General features: G+C 40.0%; 1 long non-coding RNA gene across 1 annotated transcript in view; it reads left to right on the top strand.

Moving 5' to 3' along the window:
- The window catches only part of LOC122893880, a 110562-nt gene extending 90673 nt beyond the window's left edge, over positions 1 to 19889 (top strand). Inside the window, exons 2-3 of the long non-coding RNA XR_006381707.1 lie at positions 1877 to 1996; positions 19861 to 19889. This is a non-coding gene — a long non-coding RNA (uncharacterized LOC122893880). The remainder of the gene's footprint in view (positions 1 to 1876; positions 1997 to 19860) is intronic.
- The last annotated feature ends 3348 nt before the right edge of the window (positions 19890 to 23237 follow it).

Here is a 23237-nt window from a genome sequence, read left to right as displayed (position 1 = left end):
CCAAACCGAAACAAGACCTTAGCTCTTTGTAACAATTTTCTCATAGCGCATGGTGTTTTCCTTTCAGTAAAACATTTAACACAATAAATAAATATTAATTTGAACTCAATTGGCTTTCTATATTTCCTAGAGAATTGTTATGATTTAGATTCCTGTGAAATCTCTAAGCAAAAAGAGATCAGGCCGAGTTTTCCATTTCACATAGAATTTCACACATTTTTGAAGAGTGTTTCCTCTCTCTCCCTACAGGGTCCCTTCTTGTGGGAAAATTACACTTCCCATCCTCCTGACTTTAGATTGGGCTGTACCGGGAGGCCTGGGTGGCTCAGTCAGATAGATTGGGCTGTACCACTTGATTAGCAAAAAAAAAAAAAAATGTGGGTGGAAGTGAATAAATGTGCCGCTTTCCAGTGGAGGTTGTCAGATCTGCTGCCTATCTGACCCTCTCCCTTCTTTCTCTCTGGCATGAGCCCAGCAATATTGTAGAAAGGGATTTCTTCTTCAGCCTGGACCCCAGAATGAAGATTATGCAAAGTTAGCCAAGAGCTTCAGTCAACCACGAAGGACACATAATGGGGAGTTTTTATATATACATATACACACATGTTTATATTATGTATGTATGTGTGTACAATATGTAGATATGGGTGTGCATATGTATATCTGTGCATGCATATATTTATTTCATGAAATAAGTTAACACTGTGGGTAATTGTTTCCTTTAAAAAGGTGTTTGTAAGCTACTTAAGAGCTAGGGCCTGCAAAAACATCCGCACTTTTGAGCTCCCTGTCTTTTTGACATGCTATCCAGCCTATCTTTCCAGTGTTCTTTCTCTTTACCCTATTACTCCGTCATCCTCCTTGTTCCTAATCATATTGTGTTGGTTTAAGCATTTCTAAATGTATTTATCCTTTTTCTTTTGGGAGAAACTTGGAAAAATAGCAACAGCCCAATCGATTTTGTAACGTATCCGAGAGGAGGAGAGCCTGGCTAAGTCCCCAAGGGAGGCAGAGCGCGTTTCAGCTGCCATGCCTGCATTTCCTGCAAGTTGCTAACAAGTGGTGACCATGGTGTGGGTCAGTTTCTCCACCTTCCCGAGGCCAATCTAGCTTCGCACAGAGGTGCCAGCAAGTAATGAGGTCCCCAGGCAAGAGTACCAGCCCCTGAACAATGGAGAGTTTGACTGGATTCAATTTTACAAGCTCTTTATGAAAAATTTCGTGGTGAACTCTGTCTTGGAGTTCCCACAAACAGCCTAAGTACGAGGTTGTGAGTTGTCACGTCTGAAGCCTGCTGCTCTGTTTCCAAATGATCTCTTTCTTGGATAGCTCAGGGACTGTGGTGAGGCATATTAATCCTAGGAGAAGTTAAGTAATTGTAATTTTAGAGAAGGGATTTTATGCCCTCAAGGCCCTGCAACCGCACACATCAAAATTTCACATTTAATTTATATCAAGCATGGAATTAATAAGAGTGGGTAGTAATAAAGTGTCAGGGCAAGAAATGGAAAATGGATATCATAAAATATTTATGTAATAAAAAATAATCCCCTTCACTAATATAACCCACATTTTTTTTTCTTTATAAGACCTAATAATAAAAGCATTTAAATCACCGTAAGGGGGAATTACTATAGTCTCTGTGATACACTAAAGTCCCAAACACGGTCCACTTATCAAAAACACAGTATTTTGAAATAAATTATCTCTGAGAGAGAACAAAATATGCTGCTGGGTACTTGTCAATTTCTAGTGGCAAATTTAACATCCATTCAATAAATGACCCTTCCTGGAACATTTCTGAAATTTTGTAATGAATGCAGCTGGCAGAAAAATTGAAATGTAATTGAGTGACATCTTTTAATCCTATGTGCAGGTTGGAGATGGGAAAAATAAACAGAAAAGGCGACTCCAGGATTTCTTTCCAGGACTCACGTTAAATGGCTCTCTGCATTGTTTTAGCCCCAGCACACACCCTGCAAGCTTTGATACAAAGGTGAGCTGGTTTTGTCTTGGAAGGATGAGTTATAAATGACACCCTTTTATATTCAACTGTGAGCTTTCGATCTTTCTGTTGGCGTATTATGTCATTTCAGTTTCAAGAAAAAGATCTCAAGAGAAGCTGTAATAAAACCATTTCTGAGTGAAAGGAATATGATTAGGGAATGAAGGATCTTAAACCTCATATAATTGCGGGAGTTTGGAGACACTTGTGTGCGTGTGCGCGTGCATGTGTGTGTGTGTGTGTGTGTGTTTCACCATCTATAACAGTCTTTTGATACATGACCTGAACTAAAATGTTAAAGGCTAATAACAGTATATGGCATTCTGGAGTAAGCACCTTTGGTGATATTTTCACATGCTCAGTTCATGTAGAAAAACATTCTTGCTTTGTTTTGATGCTTTTCCTGATGTAAGTTATCTTAATAGAGTTTTCTGTGATAGAAATATAGAAAGAGACATGGTACAGTTCTGAAGCTGTCATCTTCTGTGCTCTCGTTTTTTTTGTTGTTGTTGTTGACAGCCCTTTCTTTCAGGAAATTACACTTAAATTGTCCTTCCTAATTCCCTTGGAGTCCACACTGCATGGAAACATTCTAACAAGATGCTTTTGATCCTTTGATAATTAAATGCTCCGCTGAATGGTGAGAGAGACAGAGCTGCCTTGTATTAAATTCTCCTCTAAGGAGAAAGAAGGTTAATGACACCTCCAGAAAGTAATAGGTAGTGTTACTATAAGATAATGAGCTAATTGCCACAGACTGGGTCTGGTGTTTTTATACTGTGAATAAACTAAAGCACATCATCGTTCTAATATTTTTTTAAAGATTTTATTTATTTTTTGTCAGAGAGAGAGAGAGCACAAGTAGGCAGAGTGGCAGACAGAGGCAGAGAGAGAAGCAGGCTCCCTGCTGAGCAAGGAGACCAACATGGGACTCGATCCCAGGACCCTGGGATCATGACCTGAGCTGAAGGCAGATGCTTAACCCACTGAGCCAGCCAGGTGTCCCGTTCTAATTTTATTTTTAGAAAGAATGCAAGCATCTATCATTCTGTGGACTCATTGTCTTTAGTAGTTTTATTTGTGGCTGATAACTCCATTTACCATATAGATTTTGCTACAAAAATACTGTTCTGGGTGCGCCTGGGTGGTTCAGTCAGTTAAGCACCTGCCTTCTGCTTAGGTCATGATCCCAGGGTCCTGGGATGGAGCAGGGAGCCTGCTTCTTCCTCTCCCTCTCCCTCTGCGGCTCCCCTTGCTGTGCACGTTCTCTCCCTCTGTGTCAAGTAAATAAATAAAATCTTCAAAAAAAGATAGTGTTAGGGGCACCTGGGTGGCTCAGTCGGTTAAGCATCTGCCTTCAGCTCCAGTCATGATCTCAGAGTCCTGGGATTGAGTCCCATATCAAGCTCCCTGCTCAGTGGGGAGCCTGCTTCTCCCTCCCCTGCTCCCCCCGCTTGTGCTCATCTCTCTCTCTCTCTCTCTGTCAGATAAATAAATCAAATCCTGAAAAAAATAATAAAAAATACTGTTCTGTAAATGCCTAAATCCAAGCCTCTAAAGTTAAAGTGGACATTTGCCTTATTGCTGTGGTCAGAACTGGTATGCCTTTTCAGAAGCTGTGGCCCCTCAGAAGTCCTTAGGAAGACGATGTGATGGTTAGTTTCACGGATCAGCTTTGCTAGGCTATAGCGTCCAGCTGTTCAATCCAACAGAAATCTGGTTGTCACTGTGAAGGTATTTGTAAATGTGGTTAACATCGATGATTGGTTGACTTTAAGTAAAGGCGAGTACCCTGGCTAATGTGGGTGGGGCCTCACCCAAACAGTTGAAGGCTTTAAGAGGAAAAACCGAGATTTCTCAGAGGAGAAGTTCTATTTCAAGACTGCAGCATCTGCTCCTTACCTGAGTTTCCAACCTGCTGACCTGCCCTGCAAATTTTGGACTTGTCAGATCCCACAGTCCAATGAGCTGATCCCTTAAAATCAATCTTTTTTATGTGCGTATAGATCCTGTTGATGCTCTCTGGAGAACCCTGACTGATACGGGTAGTGAAGGAAAGAGGCAGATGACTTGCAGATCGCAAGAGAGTTTATTGGGCCCTTAATACAAACAGGTGTCATGGACTTAGCCAAACGTGCCACTAGGAGTCAGTTTTCATGACCATTTATAGAGGAAAGTATGAACCTCACTGTTAAGCCTACTTAACAAGCCCCTCCCAATTCAAACCACCTCTTTGCACACCTTGTCCATCTCTTTATAAGCAGGGAGCAGTGAGCTCTCAAATAAAATCTTCACCACCAGTGTGCATGTGCTAGCCTTTTCATTTGTGGCAGGTGTATGAATCAGTGGCCATTCAGTATAGAGGAGCACCAGTAAATGTGATTCGCTTCCAAATTCTTGACACCAAAAGCCCTGCATACAATCAGCGTTCTCTCCAAGAGCCTTCTTGTCTCTTATCTCTGCACAGCTAAATTTCTTAAGAGACTTACCTACACTCATGGTCTTCATGACCTTATTTGCTCCTTACTCTGTTACCCATTGTAATAGGGTCCTAGCCCTCACCACTCTATAGACACAAAACTCCCTGCTGTTAAATCCAATGGATACTTAGCTTTCAGTTTACTTATAGTGTTAATCAATCCACTACTATTGGTCACACTCTTCTAACAATCTTATCCTTTGTCTTCTGCCACCAGTTCCCTCATAGTCTGCATCCTGTCCATCTAAATGAATTGCTTCAGTCTCCGTCAACCAAAGTGGCCTCTTGGTGGGGTTGCGTAGTGTCTCCTATAAGTTATACTGAGTCCTAACCACCGGAACCTGTGATGTGACTTTATTTGAAAATCAAGTCTTAGCAGATGTGATCAATTTAAGATGAGGTCATTAGGATAGGTCCTAATTCAGTGTGGCCGGTGTCTTTATAAGAAAAACAGACACTGGGGTGCCTGGGCGGCTCAGTGGGTTAAAGCCTCTGCCCTCGGCTCATGTCATGGTCCCAGAGTACTGGGATGGAGCCCCATATCAGGCTCTCTGCTTGGTAGGGAGGCTGCTTCCCCCTCTCTCTGCCTGCCTCTCTGCTTACTTGTGATTTCTCTCTCTTTCAAATAAATAAATGCATAGTCTTAAAAAGAAAAGAAAAGAAAACACCATGCCAAGACAAAGACCCACGGAAAGAAGAAAGTCATGTGATCACAGAAGCAAAGGTTGATGTTGATAGAGGCTAGAGTGATGTTCCTCTACGCCCAGGAATGCCAAGGATTGCCAGCAAATGTCAAGCGAGCAGAGGCAAAGAAGGATTCTCTCTTAGAGATCTCAGAGGGAGCCTGGCCCGGCCAACACCTTCATTTCAGACTTCTAGCTTCTGGAACTGTGAGACAATTTTTTGTTGTTTGAAGCTCCCTGGTTTGTGGTACTTCATTGTAGCAACCTTAAGAAACTAATACATGGTCCCACAGGATGTCCTGAAAAGCAAAGTATTATGAATTTTTCTTCTGTCAGATGTTCCTTCATCAGGCTAATAGCTTCGAAACTCACGTATAAGCAGTCGTCTTCGTGGAAACTGGGAAGGTCTGCTTAGGACAAGGTGACACACGCCCAGACTGTGGTTCTAAATCGAACTGACTTGTGTTGACTTGCAATATCTAGCTGCATTGGCCTCCAGTAGAGGGGCCTTCCACTGACTGCCTGTCTGGAGCATGCTATGCATGGATTTGCCTTGAATGGGGCACATCAGTCTGCCTCTGGCTTATTTATTGTTCCTGGGGATTTGACAATGATGAAAGGCCAGTATGGTTCTCAAGGAAGATTCTCATGGATACAGTCTAGTGTTTAAGCTCTCTAGCTCAGTCACTCTCTGCAGCTGAATTTTAATTCATAATAAATTCCATAAAAAGGATGTCCTTGGGCAACTCTGTCCTCAGTGGAATTGTCTGATGAAGTGGGTTCTGTTAACCACTCAGGAGGCTTCATATGCTTTGATTACTGCTCATGAGGTTTCTATTTCTTCAAGGAGCTTAATGAGGTTTTTCTGGGGGGCAAAAATCATAAATTTCCATTTTTTAGTAGCTCCACTGATAGGAGTACAAATTTTACATTCCCTTCACAGCCCATAAAACAATGCTCCTCATTTATTTCTCTTGTGAAGTAACTATTCAGCTGTCTTCTGGCCTATCACATCTAAGAGATATTGAGAAGAATATAATAAAATATAAATATTAATTATCTTTTAAAGGTACATACTTTAAAACATAGAGTTTCTGAGGTTTGCAAAGTATGTGATGCCCATTTCAATAGCCAGAAGATGATCTTGTACCTTGAAAAAATGTCTGCATTCATTGAACTTTTATTTGGACATAATTAGAGAAGAAAGCAGTCTCTTTGGTAAATTCTAATTTATTAAAATCTACCCCCCCTTACCACAATACTTCCTTGATTTACTTATTTATATTTGGCTCTTGCATGTAAACGTACTTTAAGAACTTAAGTGATTCTGACCAAATTCATGGTTGACAGCCAAGTGTTTTAATAAGTTTCCCCTTTAGTTTGATGACAAAATGCATCGCTGTGTGCTCTGCTGCCTGTCAGATCACTAACAGTGGCATTCATTTCTCTGAGGAGGCCAGGAATGTAAAAAAATATGCAATCAGAAGCATTCTAAATGAAATGGCAAATTTAGCCGATGGAACGTGCAGAATACTAATGGCTCGTGCCCCATCAGCTGGGCCTGCTGTGCACCCATGCGTCGCGAGTTGAGAATAATGACCTTGCTCAAGACTTAAGCAGGGAGAATCGGTGTAGTTGGTAACAAATAGATGCCTCCTGTTACACTGTAGCTGCTCACCTCTCCTGGGACCTCCCCGTGCTAGCTCTCCACGTGAAAGCTGTCACCTCAATTCAGGTCACGTATTTGCTCCATGCTGGGCGACGGACGGGGCACAGAATAGGGGAAAGGTAAGGGAACGACCTTCAAAGTCCATGATAGTCTAGTTTCTGAATGCCTGACTCTGACGGATTCTCAAAATTAATTTAAAAAAAAAAATGAAATAAAACACCTACTCACCACTTTCCCTTGCTGGTCACAGCCTTGAAAAATAAAAAATGAAGAATCTCTTAAGAAACATCTACCTTCTATAGGAAGCAAAAAGGATTAAATAAATTCCTTAAGATGAAAGGAGAGGGAGGGGTCAATGAAGATGGAAAAAGCTTATTCAAGAGCCTTTTGCTGTGTGTGGATACTGGGCCAAAACATGAAATCTTCGTTATTGACAGTGATTGCACTTGGCTAAGCACTTGCCCAGATTTCAGGCAACAGAACTTGGAATGTGCCCATTTTATAGATAAGGAAACTGACACTCTGAGGCTCAGTTTGTCCAGAGTCAAATAGCTAGGGCGGGGCAGAACGGGGCTTTGAGCACAGGCCAGCATGACTTAGGAACTGAGCCTTAATTACTATATTTCATTGCCATTCTAGTTTCTCAAATGGCTTTTCCTATTAGGATAACATTACTCTTTCCCCTCAGAAATCCAACTCAAGTAAAATGTACCAAAAATTCTAATAATGTCAGTATGATAGATCCACAGTCTTAAGGCCAGTGAGGCTAATTAAAATGATCAAAATTTATTTAGTTAAAAAATATTTTTGAGTTATTTTGGAAGATTGTACTTTAAATGAATTTTCTTGATTATCATCCTGCTGCTGATTGGGTTGTGAAAGAATGTGAAAGGCTCTGCTACCACTGAGACAAGAAGAAACCATTGGAGAAACAAAAAAACAAATCACATTTTCTTCAAGACAGAGCCTGGGAGGCTCTGTTGGTTAAGGGTCCGACCTTTCATTTTGGCTCATGTTGTGATCTCAGGATGGTGACATCTAGCCCTGCATCCAGGATCCATGCTGGACATGGAGCCTCCTTAAGATTCTCTCTCTCCCTCTCCTTCTGCTTCTCTCTCTCTAATAAAGATTTAAATAAAATAAAATAAAAGCTGTGGTAGGCAGCATCCAAAATGACCCCCCAGCAATCCCTGATGCTTAATGTTCATGCCCTTGTTTGGTTCCCTGTCACATTTTACTGGAGTTACTCTGTGTAAGCAAAAGTATCTGATAGAAACAATGTTATGTCCCTTTCAAGAACAGGCTATTAAAACCCGTGTGACTTCCATTTTGGTTGCTGTCTTGCAATCTCACTCTTTCTTTCGTCATTCAGTGTGGGGGAAGCCATTCAATGCCATGTTGTGAGTGGCCCAAGGAGGAGGCCCACAGGGCAGGCATTGAGACCTTTTGCTAATAGCCAGCAAGGAACTGAGGTCAACAACCACAGCCCTAATCAAGCTGTCAGATTACCGATGACCACAGCCTTCCTGACAGCTTGGGTGCATCTCATAGAGAGATCTTGAGCCGGAACCACCCAGCTAAATGACTCTCAAATTCCTGACCCTCAGAAACTATGTGACATAATAAATGTTTGTTGTCTTAAGCTTCTAAATTATGGGAGTAATTTGTTATGCAGCAACAGATGACTAACACCAAAGCCAGCAAGAGCCATGGACAGAAATAATCAGAAGAAACTAAAATAGAAGCTAGGCCCTCCTTGGAAAGCCAGAGAAGGAAGACACTAATTGCAACTCAGACAGTATAATTGTATTACTTAATTAAAAGAATACACAATAATTTTTATTTGAGAGGAGCAAAATCACAACCAACTTATTTATCTTACATATAAATAATGCATCCCTTTTACTTCTAGTGGGACAATTCTGTATTATTTGAGTCTTCTAGCTATTAATCAAGAAGCCAGAAAATAAGTTTAATTTTGGCTTTGCCAGTGACTGCTGTGGCATCAGCTTTCATAATATTCTTGTATATTTCAGAGGATAATGACGCTAATAATGCTGTTCAGAGTGATGAGAAAAATTACTAATTATTGTTGGCAAGATGCCCCGAATAATAGAATACTCTATGGGTGCTAAATAACAACAATGAACAATACTACAATTTCACAAAGTTGATGAAACATGCCTTCAGAAACCATGAGGCCCAGCACAGTATTGTATCTCTTTTTGTCTTTCATCTCTTGGGTCCGTGCTAGACAGTAAGTCAAAGGATGACTTCAAGGAGCTGTGATTGTTCTTCTGTACTTTCTCTTCTGAGATCAGGCCTTTCCTGAGGAAGGTAGCTTGAAAATATTCTCAACCTCTGGACTCTTCCACCTTCCTAGCATTGGGAATCAATGGCATGGCTACAACTTCCTGGACTTTGATGACAATGCTTTCATCTACTTGGCTTGTCTTTGCTGCTTTGTCACTTTCTTATCAGCCTTTGAGCCTAAAGCTCCCCTCCCACATACTGTGATGTGGGTGGGAGGGGTCAAGAAGGAATGACTGACCACCTCAAGTATTTCTTCTACTGGCCAGAGCAGCCTGCGAACTAGGAGTTTTAGAGTAGGGTTATTCTTTGGGGCTGAGGATTTGTTTCTCTAGAAGGTTACATTTAAGTGTAAATAAATCCACGGAGAGTAAGAAGTCTCTGAGAAACTGGAGCATACATACAAACATAAAAGCTGACCATAAAAGGAGAGCGTGTTTACTACAGAAAGTTTGAAATACAAAAACCATACAAAAGAAAATAAACATGATTCTGCTTCCTTCATTATAGATATTTACAGTTAACATTTACCGTATTTTCTTTTATTAATTTTCTCTATATATTTGGAAGTTTTATAATCAATTTTTAAGAATTGCATTACATTAAAACAATTTTTAAAAATAACATTATATTGTAAGTGCTTTCCCATGGCTTTGAATACTCTTTGAAAACATGATTTTTAATGGATACATGGTATTTTATTGTATTGAATTATCATAATTTATTTAGGAAATTCCTTATTTGGGGTTATTTATGCTATTTATCTAATTAATTAATTAATGTTAAAATAATACTTTTAAAAAAGACTTATTTACTTATTTGAGGGAGAAAGAGAATGCTAGTGAGCAGGGAGGAGCAGAGGGAGAGGGAGAGAATCTCAAGCAGATTTCCCACTGAGTGGGAGCCCTACATGGGCTAGGTCCCAGGACCCCAAAAATCACTCTCTGAGCTAAAATCAAGTCAGATGCTTAACCAGCTGAGCCAACCAAACACCCCAAAATAATACTGCTTTGACCATTCTTGCATATATACATTTTTGTTTGTATTTCTGAGTATTATCTCTGGATAAATTTCCAGACATTAGATTATTGGGTCAAAAGATATCAACTTTTGGTCCTTGTATATTAATAAAATACTCCAAAAATTTACATTCTTATCAGCATATCTGATACTACTTCTGATAATACTGAATATTATCACTTTTATTATTTTTTAGGATTTTGTTTATTTTTGAGAGAGAGAGAGAGGGAGAGAGCATGAGTTGGGGGGCAGGCAGCAGGAAAAGCAGACTCCCCACTGAGCAGGGATCCTGATGCGGGACTTGATCCCAAGACCCTGGGATCATGACTTGAGCTGAGGGCAGGTGCTTAACTGACTGAGCCAGCCAGGGACCCATGAACATTATCATTTCAAATGTTCACATTTTGGATGGGTATAATATTGTTATTGGATTATTTGTAATTCATTTCATCATTAGTAAGGTTAAACCTTTTAATGTGTTTGTGGGTAATTTGTTCATCTTCTTATATACATTTCTGATTGACTTTCTTCCTGGGTTTTTATGTGACTGAGCCCAGCAGTCTGATGGAATAATTCTCAGGGGTCAGAAAAAGATAATCTGCTACAAGATTCAATACATAATCTCAAATTTATGAATGTTTGTATGTAGTTTGACCCAGATCTCTCATATGTCTAGCCGGTGGAACTCTGTGGATGGTTTGTAATATCTGAAATGGATCAATACTCATTTGATGAATGAAGGAATGTTTGAGAGGGGGAAAGTCAGACTGCATCTCCAAAGCAGGATTCTCTGACTATAGCTAGTACGTACTGCCTGCTTATTGTTCTTATTGAATTCTTTACATAAATGATCTCACTTAATTTTCCTGCACTCATAGAGGTAGCTGTATCATTCTCTTCAATGGATAGATGAGGAATTGAGGCTTAGAAAAATCAAATAACTTGTCCAAGTTCTTAGAACCAGTGAGAGGTAGATTCAGAATTCAGAATCCAAACCCGATTCACTCTACCTTCTAAAAAAAAAAAGGCCAACTTTTTTTTTTTTTTTTTTTAACCCAAACTCTTAATCATAGGCAGCAGTACTGAGGCAGCAGTAGGCTGAGCTAGAGTTCAATGGCGGCCATTTCCTACATTGAGGCCCTGCTGGCATTTTGCTGTATTATCTCTGTGGTCCGAAGCTTGATGATCCAACTGGAAGGACCCAGGATATTCAGAAGTTCCAAAGGATAGAGACTGTCACAGTTGCTGGAAATCATACAGCAGCTCCCTGCCCCCCCTTATCTGTGGTTTCACTTTCCATGCTTTCAGTTACCTGTGGTCATCTGTGGTCCAGAAGCAGATGATCCTTCTGATAAGTTGTCAGAAGGTCAGTGATAACCCAAAGCTATGTCAAAATACCTGCCTCATTCACCTCCCTTCATCTCATCACGTGCACATTTTATCATCTCCCATTATCACAAGAACAAGGGGGGTATAGCCCAGTAAGATATCTTGAGAGAAAGAGAGAGACCACATTCACATAACTTTTATGACAGAATGTTGTTATAATTGTTCCTTTTATTATTAGTTACTGTATTGATCTCTTACTATGCTAGTTTAGAAATTAAACTTTATCAGAAGCATATATGTATAACAAAAAACATAGTCTGTATAGTGTATGGTACTATCTGTAGGTTCAGGCATCCATGTCTTGGACTGTATCTGCCAGGCATAAGGGGGGACTACTGTACCTTGAAAGGGACTGGAATAATGCAGACCATGGAGGGGAAATGATTTGCCTATTTTGGTCCCCTGCAGGATAATGAATGGTCCCAAGGCTTTAAAGCATTCTTTCTCATCTTTCTGACACTCTTGGGACTCTTTCAACCTCCACGGCCATGGTGCACACAGAGTCATATGTTAGTGGGGTTCAGTGTAGCCAGGTCGGGGCAAACCCATAAAGCATGTTGGAGTGAGAGAAAGGATAATTCCCCTGGCATCATGTACAAGAACTTCCACAGAAGCAATAGACTCTTTGATTATTTTTTTCTGTAGCTGGTGAAAGGAATTCTATGTTGGAGTTAAGCATGTGGTTGAACTGCTATTGAAAATATGTTAAGCCACAGAAAATAACTTGGGTTAGATATGTGGGAACATTCTGTCTGGTTTCTAAGCTCTTTGCAACAGCTAGTTTATCATTATACTGCACGGGGAGTGTCTGTGTTTATGACAGATTCGGAATATCTTTGTGTGGCAAACGAAGGACAGCATGTAAAAAAAGAAAGCCAGCATGAACCAGAGACCTGAGGAAGAGATTATTCTTGCCCCAGGCAATATACTGAACACAGCAAAGAGTAAATCTTCCTTCGCAAATACATTTGGAATGTTTTAAGCATATCACTTGTGTCTCTTGAACTCTCCTATAGGGTCTAATTTTCACCTCCTAAAAATGCATGAGTTCTGCTTGAGGTCTGGGCAAGGCACAGATTAACTGCTAGTGTCTTGAGTTTTTTTCAGTCTCCCAATCTTCCCACCATATAAAAGCAACATTTGAAATTTCTTAAGGGATCATTGACTTGCCATTCTAATGAGCTTGGGAAAAGACTAGTTTTCTATGCAAATCTTTCATTTAATTAAGTATATTTTCCAAAGTCTGTCTATCTTTATGAATACACTTAATATGTCCCTTCTTAGATTTGCCCTAAGAGGCTTAAACTGTTCCCATTTAACTGCTTTCTACACACTATACTCCATTCTGTCCAGAGAGACCCTTTATACATGCTTTGGGCAACTATTTAATTGGTTCCTCCTGATTGGCCACTTCTACAACCTCACCATTTTCCAGTCCTTAGTTTTCTGTGCTTTCCTTTGTGTTCACCCTCTTTGAGTATGATAGAAAGGCCTGTCTGATGAGCAAAGACACAACTCCTGGCTGAGACAGATTTCTGGAGAGTTGTTTTAATACATAGCTAACAGGTAGTAAGTGCTGACTGTGGCCTAGCCCCTAGACAAACTTCATGTGGATTATCTCACTTAATCCTCACAATATCCATATGAGGTTGACACTTTTATTAATTGTAGTTTATAGAGAGAAACTCTAAATGTCAGAGAGGAAGAGTAACATTGCCCATGTTCATTTACTGTAAATGTTATTGGTCAACAGAATGTTCACCACTAACCAGGATTTGAACCTCTTAAGCTTTACTCCAGAGTCCTGCTCCTCTTTTGGGGCTTGAATGAGGTGGGGTTTCCAGCTGGAGCTTGTTGCCCCGAGGCACATAGGTAATGGTTATCACAGAGATGGTGGTCAGAAGAGAGACAAAGAAGATGGTCCTAGGCTAGTATTCTACTCTTCTAAATGATTCTGGACATAAGGTAAAGTGATGTGAGGGAATTAACACTTCCTGAAACTGAGAAGTCAGGAGAGATCACCACTCCCACAAATGGCCTTCAAGGGGCTGGTAATGCCCCCTTACATCACAGAGGGCAATTTTCTTTACTCAGGCCACCAATTCAAATGCTAATCGCTTCTGGAAACACTCTCATAAACACACCCAGAAATTATGTTTAACCAGTCAAGTTGACACATAAAATTAACCATCACAAATCCACCCCTTGTCAACTTGGCATCCATACCCAAATCCTTAAACCATACTTAATCTCCAAATAAAGTCATTAACAGGGTCCTAGTTCTACCTATCATGATGCAACTATCCTGTATACAACAGAAAACATGCTAATCCCTTCCACAGAAGGGGAGATAAAGCCCTTGAGTGATATGCACTTTTCCTCTGTAACTGAAATGCTATAATTTAAAATTAATAATACTTAAATACTATGCTAGAAAGTCAATACATTTTATGTTGCACGATAAGGAAATAAGAGAGAAAAGGAACAAACGTAAATGTGTGTGTGTGTGTGTGTGTGTGTGTGTGTGTGTGTGTGTATGTGTGTGTGTGTGCCTATGCATGTATGAATCAAGGATAAATACACCAGGTACCAAAGCTCTGGGTTTGTAAAGCTCCTGACGGTAGCATGCCACCGGCAGTTGACTTTTGTGGGGATAGGTTATTGCTTTGGAGAAACATCAGGGACATGAAATCACATTCTGGTGCTTCTGTATTCACTGGCTAAAGCACTGTCTTCTTAGGTTGTAGTTTTTCACGTGGAGTATTGACGTGAAATGAATCTCAGAATCTTTCAAACACTGGAGTCAACCTTTTGGTAGGTTTTAATGTGTCCTCAGCTTCCATCTCTCAAAGGCAATTCTTATCCCTTCCCATGAGGCACTCCTGGTCTCCTCTCTCAGAGGCAATGGAGGCCAAAAGCAGAATCCCAGAAAAAGTGAAAAGTGGGCTTATTTTAGCTGCTTTTGGGGGAAGGGAGGCACAACTTCCTGAGTTTTCCTCTCACTATCCGAGATGTCCCTTGTTAGTCTTGGCCATCATTCCTGTCATATTGTTTCCTTGAGTCCCAAACACACCTCATGCCAGTGGATTAACCTTCCGTTATTCCAAAGCTGAGTGGTTGTTTCCTTTCCTTGAAGGAAAATTGAGGTGAAATATTTTAACTTTGGTGAAACATATATACTTACTTTCCTGTTTCCCAATCTTCATATCCACCTACCTTCTTTTTTTTTCTTTTTTTAAGATTTTATTTACTTATTTGACAGAGAGAGATCACAAGTAGAGAGGTAGGGAGAGAGAGAGGGGGAAGCAGTCTCCCCGCTGAGCAGAGATCCCAATTTGGGGCTCGACCCCAGGACCCTGAGATCATGACCTGAGCCAAAAGCAGAGGCTTAACCAACTGAGCCACCCAGGTGCCCCTCACCAGCCTTTTTCTTTAATAGTTTACTCAGTTGCCCTCCCCAGTTACCCTCTTCTACCACTTTTGTTATTTTTACAGTTTATACAAACTATAATGAGGATGAGGTTGCATCAAAAATTGTATTGAGTTTGATTTTCTCTGGAGCTTAAAGCTGATAGAGACAGGGGAGCAGAAAAGAGTAATGAAAATGCAGATTTTACAGGTAGGATTCTTGAATTCCTAGTATTACCTAGTAGCTCCTAGTTTCTAGTATCATCTCATCCTATGGATGCAGAATGGACACTTTACCATTCTGTGCCTTAGTTTGCCAACCTGCAGAATAAGACTTTCTTCTCTCTTAGGGATGCTGTGAGGATAATGTGAAAGCATATTTGAAAGTGCTCTAAACACTTAGCAGGAAAGACATCATAATCTGTCTCCAATCATCGTGTGTTACAAAGGCGACTAACATGAGGAATAATTTAGGACCACAGTGCTATAAAAATAATTGCATACGCTTATTCAACCTGTCTCTTAGTCTTTCTCATATATGCCTATTCTATTAATGTCTGTCCTGGAGGGGGTAGATAGGGTGGAAACACTCTTAGACTGGTTGTCATGGTAACTAACCCCAGAGCATGCTGGGAGCATGCAGGCAGTCCTTGGACCCAGCTGTGTGGCAGGTGTGACAACACCCCTCCCCCCGAAAAATCATTGTGGAACCAAGGAATGTTTAATTTGACTAGAAGTAGCATAATAGAAATGTAATTGAGTTGTAAATATGCTATTGTTCTCTTAAAAAAAAAACAACATTAAATACCCTAAGATAAGATAGACTTTAAATCAGTCTTTCTTAGCATATCACAATCTGCCTTATGAAATTATTCATTTAGAGAAAGACTGGGGCACCAGGGTGGCTCAGCTGGTTAATAATCAGTCTCTTGGTTTCGGCTCAGGTTATGATTTCAGGGTCCTGGGATAGAGCCCCATGTCAGGCTCCACCTGAGTGTGAAGTCTGCCTAAGATTCTCTCTCCCTTTCCCTGGGCCTCTCCCTGCCTCTTAAAAAAAAAGACTAAACAGGGTCTACAAACTAGTGTAATAGATACTTTTAGGGATGTCTGCTCATCTTACACCAGTATTCTTTCTCTGAAAACTTCCTCTCCCCACAGAGGGTTGAATTTGCAGGCAGCCTGTTTATACTGCAAGCCTCGCTGACTGATTAGAACAGGAGCCAAAGGCAGAGGCTTAACCCACTGAGCCACCCAGGTGCCCCGGTTTTTGTTTTTGTTTTTAACCCTAAGTTTTACTAACCCCAGTTTTATTGAAATAGGGCTGACATACAACATTGTAGAAATTGAAGATATACAACATGTTGATTTGACCTGTTTCAATATTGTAAAATCATTCCCAACATAGCATTAGCTAACACCTCCAACCCGTCATATGATTACCATTTTTTTTTTTTTTTGTGGTGAGAACATTTAAGATCTACTTTTAGTAACATTTGAGTACACAATACACTATTATTAGCTGTAATCACCATGCCAAACGTTAGATCCCCAGAACTTGTTAATCTTGTAGCTAGAGGTTTGTACCCTTTGACCAATATATCCCCATGGAAATGATTCTCATTCAGTCTAGACTATTTGCTTAAACTGTACCATGCTGAGGAAGTAGGCCAGAGATTAGTCTGGTGGGTTTTACTGTTAATTATATACAAGTTTATCTCCCCCCCCCCAACTTGTGAACTGGTTGGTAGCAAGAATTTAGTTTCACTCCCCTGAATTCATCTGAACCCACCAGACTGTGATCTTTGGCATACGAAATTAACTAACTGTATTGGGAAAGCCGTGAAGCTTCTTGGGTGTTTGATCACCCCCAACCCCCCGGAAAACTGGGTGCTCCAGATTTCACAGAAAAGTCAGGAGGGTTGTGAAGAAATAGTTTAATTGAGGGTGATGTTTACTGATTATATTAGTAAGGATCCTGGCAGGAAAGTGTTGGCACACTCAGTGCATAATTTGAGAACTTAATAAAGGGGCTATTCTCAAAGAGCACAGTGTAGGGAAACCACAGGGGTAGTATAACACCCTGAATGTAGTGCGTCATTGTTACCCCTCCCATGCCCAAGTGAGGAAGGCCAGGGAATGGTTCTGGGGACAAAGAGAACAAAAGAAAGCCAGAGCCTTGGGGCAGAGAAGAAATGCACGAGAGCTCCTTGGAGATCGGAGCGCTGAACAGGATCATGAAGTCAGCCTTGGGTCACCTCATAGGCAGGGAACCTGACCTCACTCTCTCAAGTTCTCCTCCCTGCTGACGTCCTTCTGTTGTCCTCGTTGGCCAAACCCAGCTGGAAGCCCAAGGACGAGAGCAGATGGATGTCATCCACGCAATTCAGCCTCCTGGGCCATGGAGCAGAGTAGAGGAGGGCATGGTGTGGATCGGGGGAGCAAAGGGGAGATCTGCAGCTCCCTGACTGCTCTTTCCACTCAACTTTATATCAAGGTCTCATCTCCTCCTAACTAGACATTTGCTATAATCACTAATCAGGTTTGATCGTGTGACTCTCCAACTGTCTCCATCCTGATCTGGGGCTAATTTTCCACCCCTCCACCCACACTTGCATCCTGAACCCCTACCCTGAACTACTTCTAGCTTCTTCTCATGCCTCTTTGTATTTGTAGGTACCACATTCTCTGCCAAGAATGTCCTTTGCAGTCCTTGACTACCTGTCAAAATTCCAGTCAGTCTTTGCAAACTAACATACACTTTTCTCTGTAATTTTCTGGTCCCATCCCAGCAAGGTTAGACACGTTCTTCATTGCCCTCCCAGATCATCCTTCACCTTCCCGTGCTCACACGCGTCACAGAGGACCATTAACCCCTGTTCCTGTCCCTTCCTCTGCTGTGGGTCCTGGAGGGCTCCCGTGTCTGGTATACTCCTTTGGGTATCCTTAGCACTTCCTGTGTGCCTGGTGCAGACTTGGCACTCAGGAAATGTTTGATAAGTGAACGGTTTTCTGCTTTCAGTTGTGCCCGTCTTCCATTCGATTTCCACTTACCCACACACCCTCTAGAGTTGTTATTCAAAACACAAACTCATTGTGATCCTCTGATTCCTAGACCTCTCTACTGCTTCCTGGGGAGCACAGAACAATGCATGCGCTCTCCAGCCTGTCTCCATTTGTCTCATCTACCACTCCTCCCTGGCTCCCTTCCTATATCCTCGTCCCCATTCCAAGTCCTGTGGAAGTGCCTAGAGCTCCCTAGCAAGCCATACTTTCCCATATTTTGTCACATTTGCATCTGTTCCTCCTTCTGCCTGGAATGCCTTCTCCACTTTCGGACACTCTCCAACTCTCCTCTCCCCACCCCCACCCCAGCTCTCCTCCACCAGTATACTTGGCGAGGTCATATTTTTAAAAGACTTACCTTACACAGCATTTATTCTGGGAAAGTTTCCTTGAAAGAGTTCCTTACAATACAACAGAGAGCTGCTTTTTTTTACCTCTGTGAAATTCCTTACACATTGTGTTGAAATGATTAATGTGTCATTATTGTCTTTCTTATTTCCAGAATCTAACACAAAGCCTCACATATACAGTACGACTAACAATTGTGTCTTGAATGCGTATGTGACATATGAATAAATCAACCATACCCGAGTCTGGGATCCCCTGGAGTTACAGTTGCAGGGAGCAACTATTCTTCCTCTGGCTATTGTCATACAACATGTGAGGACCTGCTTGTCTGTGGCACACAAGAGTCGGCCTACTCACATCTGACATGACCAGTGGGGTATAAGTAAAAGTGTCTGACACTAGAGAACAGTGCTCTTAAAAGGAAAGGGGGCATCCTTCATCCTTTCCCCCCTTTCTGTGGTCTTTCTTGTGAACATGTGGTCTGCCATTCCAATAACCATCTTGGAGCACAGGTTACAAACAGTGGAACAATAAAAGGGGTGGGGGAAACGGGGTCTCTGATGATTGTGGCACGGCCAGGTCAGCCCTACATGACCAATGCAGACTTTTAAATAAGAGAGAAATCAACTTTTGTGCTGTTCAAGCCTTCGTTCCTTTAGGACTTCTGCCATTTGCAACCAAACAAAATTGTTATTAACATATTTTCTAAATCATTTCTGCTGGCTGAGCCAGAGTCGTATGTCATGAAAAAAAATTGGCAGATCACAATTTACTTTTCTGTACCTACAATTCATGCTTCAGTTTTCTCTTGTGCCTTTTCAAATCAGCTTTTGGGAAGGCATAGTAGGAGCCTAAATTTAGTAAACAAGAACATCACTCTTTCTTTGTAAATAGATGTAGGCTTTATTGAATTTCAGAATTTCTTCTTACTGTGATAGCCGACTTTGAGTTGACAATGTCTATACCTCAGCATCAGAGAAATAGTCAACAGAGATAAGTCTGTACTTTTGAGGAATGTTTTGCTTTGATTTTAGTGGAAGCTGCTGCCTCCATTGTCAGCGACTAATTTCCATTTGCCTATTTGTCTCCGTGATGTTTACCAATGCTTTAAATCAGTGCCCATAGCTCTCTCTTCAGCACCTCCTGATCTCGCTCTTAGGACGTAAGCACCCAATGCTTTGTAGTCCCTTGTTCTTGCTTTTCAGTATTATTTTTTAATTTCCTTTTTTTTTTTTTTGGCTTGATTCACTTCTCAATAGGCAGAGGATGGACGGCAGTTTAGGACAAGAGAATCATTACTCACCCCATCTGGCAAAGTTCAGCTTACTGTGTGAATTGGGATTTTCGTATTAGAAAAGCTGTGGAGATTTTTGATTAGATGGATTTTTCAAGGAGTTTTCCACGAGGAGTCAGCAGCCTGTGGTTATGTTCCGCACTTATTAAAAGATGGAGTTGTAAAATTGATGTGTATGTAATCTCTTTTCAGGTTCCCATGGCAACAGTAGCAGCAAGTCGGTGAGTAGCTTTTCCATTCTTCCTCTAAGACCTTCAGGCTGTAAGATTGTTTCAGAAAACAAAAACAAAAACAAAACCTGTTCTTCCTTTATAGTATAATACATACATTTAAACTCATTCTAATGAGACAGTTATGAGGCTAGGAATATCCACAGGATGCGAGTTCAGGAAAGAAATGATTCTGCTGTTAACAAGCTCCGTGACCTTGGGCAAGTCAATTACCCTCTGCCAGCCTTGATTTTTCTCATCTATAAAATATGAACAAAATTATGTCTACACTACAGGATTGTGAGAGGACTACATAAAAGGATGTACCTGAACTGTTTAGCACAGTGGCTTGATGAATATTTAGCGAGTTGGGATACATACAGTATTAGGTTGTAAGCCTTCAATATGCATGTAACTTCACCCTTTTAATACCAGTGGGATCAGTAGAGATGTCTCTTCTATCATTCCTGATATTGAAGATGGGTATTTCCTCAATTTTTTTTCTCACTAAGAGTTTATCTATGTCTTTATATCTAAAGCGCATCACTTGAAACATGCTGGTTTTGTTTTTTTAATCTGATAAGTTCTGTCTTTAACCAAAGTGTATAGTCTGTTTACATTTAATATAAATTATTGTTATGGTTGGGTAAAAATCTATTTTCTGTTTGTCCCCTTTGTTCTTCCTTTATTCCTCCTTTTCTGCCTTATCATGAATTAACAAAATATTATTTATAATAGTATTCAAAATACTAAACAAAATATAAATAAAATATATAAAATATAATATAATAAATAAATTTTATTTATTTTATAATAATAAAATATATGAAATAGTGAACAAAATATTATTTATAATAGTATAATAGGTCCTCTACTGGATTTTGAACCACAACTTGTGTATTCTAATTTGTTTTAGTGGTTGCTCTAGGGATTACAGTATTCACCCTTATTCCAAAACCTTCCATCTCATCTTTGTGATATTGTACATTTTATGTCTATATTTAGACATAAATCTTGTACATTTAATGTCTATATTTATTACATTGGTACAATGTCACATGCTTTACATAGTCAAGGATCTTTTAAAGAAGATAACTCAATGTAGTCTTTATATTTAACCACATATTTACTATCTTTGGTATGTTATATTCCTTCTTGTAAACCTGGTGTCATTTCCATCCACCTTGCATAACTTCTTTGAGCAGGTCTTATGGGTGTGAGTCCCCTGGGAGCATATTCTCCCAGCTTTCATTTATCTAGATATGTCTTTATTTTGCCCTGATTTGCACATATAATTCTAGCTCGATCAGTTTTTTTTTAAGCACTTGAAGGTTCTGCTCTTTGGGCTTACGTTGTTTCCAATAAGTCAACTGTCATTCTTAATACTAATGTCATATGTCCTCTTTTCCTCTGGCTGCTTCTATATGGAGCCTTCAGCCCCTTGATTACGATGTGCTTTGTTTTGGTTTTCTTTGTGTTTCTCTGCTTGAGGTTCATTTCATTAAGCTGATGACATTTCTGATGGATGTTTTTATTTAAATTTGGAATATTTTTAGCCAATACTTGTTCTAATATTTTTATCTGCTTTCTTCACCCTTTCCAGTCCTTCTGAGGCTCTAAGTACTTTAAATACTTTTGTGTTAGAATGCTTGTCCCTGGCCCAAAAGTCATTGAGGCTCTATGCATTTCTTTTCTTTTCTTTCTTTTCTGTCTATGCAATTTCTTAAAACTTTATTTTCTCTTTGTGTTTCAGTTTGGATAAATTCTATTGATTTTCCTCCTAGTTTACTGATCCTTTCTTGTTGATGGTCCAATATGTTTTAATCTCATCAAATGTATGTCTCTCGTCAGCTTTAGAGAGATACATACAATAAGATTTACCAATTTTAAAGTGTATAGTTCTTTGAGTTGTGACAAATCTATACAGACATGTGGTTATTATCACAATGAGGATACAGAACCTTTTGTCCCCCCCAGTATGTTCTCGCTTGCCTCTTTGCAGTCACTTTCCTCCTACCACCCCCAGGTCCTGGTAACCACTGACTTGTTTATGTTTCTATAGTTTTGTCTTTAAAAAAACCAAAAAAAAAAAAAACATATAAATAGAATTAAGCAGAAAAGAGCTTTTTGTGCTTAACTTCTTCAACTGAGCATAATGCTTTTGGGATTCATCTATGTTGTGCCACATGTCAGTAGTTATAGCTGAATAATACTGTGTGTGAATGAACATGCCACAGTTTTCTGTTCGCCAGTTTCCAGTTTGGTCCCTATTATTTCCTCATGGTTAGAGAGTAGATGTCACTGTCAGTTTTGTTCTGTTGGTTTTTTAAAATTCAAGCCATGCTATTAGGTATGGAGTAGTATTTCATTGTGATTTTAACCTGAATTTCTCTGATGACGAATGATGCTGAACTTCTCATATGCTTATTTGTCATTCTCATATTATCTGAAGAGCATGTTCAAATCTTTGCCTATTGTTCAAATTAAAAAAAATTCTTGAGTTATAAGATTTATTTATTTATTCCAAGTAGAAGACCTTTTACCAGATATTTATTTAACAAACACTTTCCCCCAGTCTTTGGCACAATTTTCTAATTTCTGGTGAGTGATTGTCAAAGAGAAAACTATTTAAGATTTGATAAAGTTTAATATATGATTTTTTTCTTTTTATGATTCATACTTTTATGTCACAAGAACTCTGTCTAAATCAAAGTTAAAATTTTTTTCTTGATGTTTCCTTCTATACATTTTATAGATTTAGATATTATGTTTATATCTATGATTTATTTCCAGTTAATTTTTATAAATTGTGAAGTAAGCCTCAGGTTTATTTTTCCAATAGGGATATCAATTACACCAGTTATGAAGACTATCGTTGTCCTATTGAATTGTTTTGGCTCCTTGTTAAAAGCCAGAATGTCTCATTTTCCCTTTCACTCTCATATCTTCCTGCTTCTCTTTCTCTCAACACTCACTTCTCCCCAGACATCCATCCATCCCTTCATCCATCGCTCTAGCTGACTATCTCCTCTCTTGGTCCAGGAAACTTTAAGTCTTCATACCCAATATTCAGCTCTCATAGGCAGAAAACCCTTACCTTTGCTGTATTTCTATAATCAATAGAGGGAATATAACTTGCAATATCTAATTTTTATCATGTGCTTTAAAAAGTCCAGAGAAGAGACCCCCTGCGGCGCTCAGTCATTTAAGTGTGTGTCTTTAGCTTAGGCCATGATCTCAGGGTCCTGGGATTGAGCCCTGTACTGGGCTCCTAGCTCAGTGGGGAGCCTGCTTCTCCCTCAACCTGTCTGCTACATCCTCTGCTCTCTCTCTCTAACAAATAAAGGAATAAAATCTTAA

Source organism: Neovison vison, chromosome 13 (assembly GCF_020171115.1).
Source record: "Neovison vison isolate M4711 chromosome 13, ASM_NN_V1, whole genome shotgun sequence".
Classification (NCBI taxonomy): Eukaryota; Metazoa; Chordata; class Mammalia; order Carnivora; family Mustelidae; genus Neogale; species Neogale vison.
The sequence above is the reverse complement of the archived record's forward strand: the minus strand, read 5'-3'. Positions and strand labels throughout refer to the sequence as shown.